Raw genomic sequence first — 6,000 nt, 5'->3', positions numbered from 1 at the left:
AGTCAAATAAGGACGGCCCCTTGCTGCCATATAAGGGCAGAGGAACATGGAAGTGACTCATTTGTGCCCTGTGCTGATTGGGTGGGGGCGGGGAGCCTAGCAGATACACTGCAGGCTGCAAGGCACACCACATAAGCGGGAAAGGGAGGGCATCCTGTTCAATTGTTTTGGTCAAATCATCATAGCCACACCTTCAAAAGCAGCATGTGTCCACACTAGACACCACAGAGGTCACGGACACAGACAGACAGAACTTAGTGAAAAAGGCTTCAAATCCAAGACACTGGCCCACTTTATAGAATTGTGCTTGGAGGTTACTGTTTCCAGATGTAATGTATAATAGACATTTTTCTAGTCATCCTTGGTTACACATTATAATAATGTTCAAGTAAGTCAAGTAAGTCATTTATAAGCCTTTAGTTAATGATGAACTAACCATTTACAAAACATGAATATACATTTGTAGATGATTAATAAATGTTATGTTACAAATGTGTTGTAAGTCATCTATACACTTTTAGTAAATGAAGTGTTCCTGCTATAAATTATGTGTAAATCGTTTACAAGTAATTTACAAGGCTTTCTGCATCCCCTAATCTAAAGTGTAAACCATTCATCACACATAAATGTGTTACATACAAGGGGGTAGCTCTGTCAAAATTGAAGCCAATGCGGAAGTGCACTTAAATCTGCATTCTTTCGAATGGCCTGCAGGTCTGTGAACTTCTGTTTTTTGACGCCTCATGTATGGCATTTTGGCCATTGCCATCTTGGATCTCGACACAAGTCCAGGGGTTTCCCACAGAGCACGGCATGCTATTGGTCCGTGATCGGCGAGCTGTGTGATCAGTGGACAAGCGACCTGTCAATCACGCCCCAAAACATAGTCTGCAACTACAACATAGTCTGAAACTAGCGGTTTAGACCATAAACACATTAGGAAAGTGTTTACTGAGGCCACACTCGAGGCTTCAAAACAGAAGTCCACAAACCAATGGGGTCGCCCCCTGCAGGCAAAGAGGACATTTCCGCATTGGCTTCAATTTTGACAAACAGAGCTACCCCCTTTTATGTAACACATTTATGTGTCATGATGAATGGTTTACACTTTAGATTAGGGGATGCAGAAAGCCTTGTAAATGAATTGTAAATTATTTACACATCATTTACAACAGGTGAGGAACACTTAATTTACTAAAGGTTTATAGATGACTTACAACACATTTGTAACATAACATTTATTAATCATCTACAAATGTATATTCATGTTTTGTAAATGGTTAGTTCATCATTGTTAGGGTCGCTGTGAGACTGGTGGATTTACGTGCGGATACTAAATGCCCAAGACACACTTGGTAACTGAAGTCTCGATAACTAGGAACGCTGAAGCACTTGATAGCTGGGTCTGCAAGGTTTGAAAGATGGGAACTGTTGCAGAGGGTTGTCGTGAGAATAGTCTATGAACAACTGCAGAGGACCTGCAGAGCAAACCCCTTATGGGTCCCGAATATGACATCACCTTGTGTTATGACATCATCAGTGAGACCATCCGAGAGGCATGATTTAGACAGTTATGAATCATGACATCATCACCGTCTGCGACATCATCAGTGATCTGTGACAACATAGTAGGAATGATGACATCATCCTAACAATCATTAACTAAAGGCTTATAAATGACTTACGACTGAACGTTATTATAAAGTGTTACCGAAAGGTTTCAGGGTGATGGATACAGTTGTTCATGAAAGGTCAAACGAAGGTCGTCGCCCTGTTCTTCTAAAACACTTATCACATTTTCTATTTCACCCCAGCCCTCTTTTGAACAATCCCTCTATATGCTGCATCCCCCCTCGACAGACTGTTTGAACCAGGAAGTAGTTGAGCTACAGAGTTCCTATAGCTTTCTCTTGGACTCATCTGCTCTGTTTATTTAAATTCAAGGTTCAAGTTTATATATTTATAGAGCCCTCGGATTGATCACAACTCACAAGCATGTCCCAGAGGACTTTCCGAGAATGTGTCTAGCTAGATCTAACTAAACACAATCAATGAACATCATTATATGACAACACAGCGAAAAACACAAGGTAGGCAAGCCGGCATTATAGACCCGGAATGATCACAGGGAAAAACTTCCAAGAAAACGCTTAGTAGGAAAACTTGGAACTCCCTCAACTTTGGGCAGGCTGAGTGAGGCAGGCTTGATTCACAGTGGAGGCATTCCTGATGTGAACTCTGGGTAGATTCTCTATTAACAGCTGACCAAATATTGTGCAATGGACAAGGACAAGACTGCTGCACAATGTTTGACTTCTCAGTCAGTGATAAGAAAGTCAGCGGGAAAACATCTGCAGATTTTTCCATGTGTGCACACACACACACACACACACACACACACACACACTCACACTCACACTCACACTCACACTCACACTCACACTCACACTCACACTCACACACACACACACACACACACACACACACACACACACACACACACACACACTCACTTAATCTCCACACACACACTCCCTGATCCCTCCAAGCCCTGCTCAATCCCCGCTCCCCCAGGAGCGCAGGTTATCCGAGGAGAGAGAGAGGTAGCAAATAAAGTATAAATCTGGTGTAAAAACATGCATTCCTCCAAGCATTTGTAAAAGACTCCTGGACACTTTTCCAGTCCAGTGACGGTTGCAGTTGCAGTTGCAGATAGTTGACGGCCTGTTGGAGCTTTGGTCACAGTAATGTCAACTCAAAAGGCTGCCATCTTTATAGTCTATCAATCATTTTGGAGAGAAACAATAGCATCATCGACAATTTGACAATTGACACTATTTGACAGAACAAGATCATGTATTTCCATATTGGAGACCTGCCTTGCCAAATATTTTCGCTCCCTGCTAAGATTAATTCTTTGATTTAGTTTTTAAGTAACTTTGTTTGGGCATGTTGATTCATCTATTCCACAGTCGCACTTCACAGGGCTCCCGTCTCATGTCACCACCACATACTGCAAGTTCTGGGGCAATTTTATGCACACTCAGAAACCAGCGCATAGCTCTGTTCTGAACTGTGTCACATTTTGTTTGTTTACAATAACCCCCCTGCACCATCATCTCAAATAGGACAAACTAAGAATTATATAACTGAGTATAAAGCTTTTATAACCAAAATCCCTACATAGCTTAACCGTATTAAGGAAAGCTCCCAGAGACCTACTTGCAGAGTCTAGGACTTTCATTGCTTCTTCAAAGGTAAGATGGTCATCTAAATGTAACTAAATGTTATCAGCTTTAGCTAAATAATTTGCAGTGGTGCGGCCTATCATATGTTGTCTTTGAGTTCAACTGAATATAGCCATTTTAAAAAGTGTCATCAGTCCTGTAACTTCTGAATACATGCACTGATCTGCACTGTAATGGAGGCAGGAGTAACAGATTAGAGGAGACAGACCAGCAGAGTTCAGATGATTCAATGTGTAGACATTAATAAAGTTAAAATTAGTGTATTCCTGGTTTTGCTAAATATGTTGTTGATGCCATAAAAGTGATAGCCTGCATCTCCGAACTAGCATCCTTGTGATAAGGAGCGACGTGGTGGTCTCCAAAGCCTCCGGGACACACTCAAATTGATCATAAATCACTGATGATATCGCTTACAGTATGTATAGAACTAGGAAGATTTCTACGGTGGAGACTCTGGAGATGATGCATTATGGGCACATATTGTGGGATTTATGACATCGCTGATGTCAGTGTTGGCACCAGTGATGTCACTCGAGCACTCAATGAGATGTCATCAGCGAGTGATGTCATCGGTGATGATGTCACCAGATGATGTCATCATTGCTCGAGTGACATCACATCATAAAGTAATTAGGGCAATCATCAATAGGTAATTAGGGCAATTAATCAGCCCTAATTACCTAATAAAAAAATCTGGCTCCGTTAGGTCACCCGCAGGGGTGCTCTTAACACATTGAATGCCAGCCATGTTTTCATTCCTGTAGGTAAGTTGTGCCAGGGGTGTTTTTGACGATTCTGGCTCATTTTAGCAACAGCCGAGGATTCTTTTCTGTTAAGAATTCATGAACACCAATCATCTAAAAATAACTAATAGAATGTGTGCTTTCTCTGTCTAAAAGAGTTAGTTTGCAGAGTTAGTAGTTATGTAGATATTAGCCGTTGAGTACAGCATGGTTTCAGCGTCTGGAAATTTATTCAGAGATAAATGGCTTTTTGTGAAACAGTCACTTTAACCATTCATTTTTGGCATCAGTAAGACCGTCAGACATTCTAAACAATAGTTTTGAACAGTAATTTCCTCCATAACAACAGGAAACACCCCTCTCATTCAAACTCCTCCCTCCGTGTGTCTTCTCCTCCTTCCTCCTGGCTGTACAGCGGGCGTGTCAGAAGCGCTTTTGCTGCTGCCTGCCTGTGTGCCTGCCTGCCTGCTTGCCTGCGTGCGGACGCTCCTTGTGCGAGTCAAGATGGGCCGGGGAATGCGTGGGCGATGGGCAGATGTTGATTATGGCCTTTCTGAGGTGTTTCAAAGTGTGTTTCACCTATGATCTATTTTGCAAATCGCTCTCCGCTCTCTGTGTGCTGCTGCCGGTGCGCGGCCGCTCTCAGGCAAGACAAGTGGATTACTGTAAAATCGCCACGGCATTTCCTTGAACGGCTTGGTCCCGCGGCAGTTTTTTCTTTGATTTCGGTCGTCTGGGGGAGCACTGTCAACACTTAGTGGGTCGGTAAAATAGATTATACACATTATCTTGCTCCAATAGTGATCTCGAAGATGTAAAAGTTGTTGATTGATGTCCCAGCGTCAAAAAAAAAAAAATGTTTATGTAAGACGAGTAAACTCGGCTCTGGCACTTAAGCGTTGGATTATGTAAGACGAATTATTTCGGCTATGGCACTTAAGGTGTTAACACTTTCCTGAAAGATTATGTATAGAATTGGTGATGTTATCAGTGATGTCACTTGAGCACTCAATGATGTTATCAGTGAGTGATGTCATCAGTAATGTCACCAGATGATGTCATCATTGCTCGAGTGACATCCCATCCTCATTAGGTAATTAGGGCAATTAATCAGCCCTAATTAAAAATTTGATGTGCATGCTTGTCTTAGCAAAGACAAAGCAAAGCAAAGACAGTGGTGGTAGTATTTCAGCAGGAGGAGCCATACTGCTATTAATGAGAGATTGAAGTGTTTGCCAGGCCTCTGCTGCAGAAACTGTTCCGTCAGGCTGCTCCCATATTACAAGATCATAAAGTCCCCATACACACTGCTAAACAAATCCATGAGTGGTCTAATGAACACCAGCATGAAGCCAACATCTCACACCTGCACTGCTCACCACATCTCAACTTCACTGAAGCTTTCTGGATTAAATGGTGCCATATCCTCTTCACATAGTTCAGGACATGTAGGAAGCATTATAGGAGGACTGAAGCTGCTCAGAAGGGGGACTCTTTATTATGTACTTGATATTCAGATATCAGTGCTTCTGTTATTTTGTTCCATTAGAACAGCAGGCGAGCTCACTGAGAAGAATAGTAAAATATTCTTAAAATATCCTGTCGCATGCAAAAAATATAGATATTGCTGTATCCACTTTTTGTGTCAATACGACATCAATTACCTCAACTGATACCAATGTGGTCCTATTGATACCCACCATAGCCCTGGACAATATTCTGTACAGTTCCTTTGGTTACATAATAACAATGAATGCATAGATAGAATATAAATAGCCCGTGTAATATTTAGCTTTCACTCACTGATAAGAAATGCTGTGGGAAAACCGTCACCTGAAATTGACCCACGCAGGCAAGCCAGTCCAAAAGCAAGTGATTATGGCTGATAGTAACTGGAATTCAGGTAACTGGATTCAAATTGTGTCCTCCACTGTCTGAACCTTTAGCTTTAGACAGCTAACACACACACACACACACACACACACACACACACACACACACACACACAC

The sequence above is a fragment of the Poromitra crassiceps genome (genome assembly GCF_964638095.1).
Source record: "Poromitra crassiceps genome assembly, chromosome: 11".
Lineage (NCBI taxonomy): Eukaryota > Metazoa > Chordata > Actinopteri > Beryciformes > Melamphaidae > Poromitra > Poromitra crassiceps.
The sequence above is the reverse complement of the archived record's forward strand: the minus strand, read 5'-3'. Positions refer to the sequence as shown.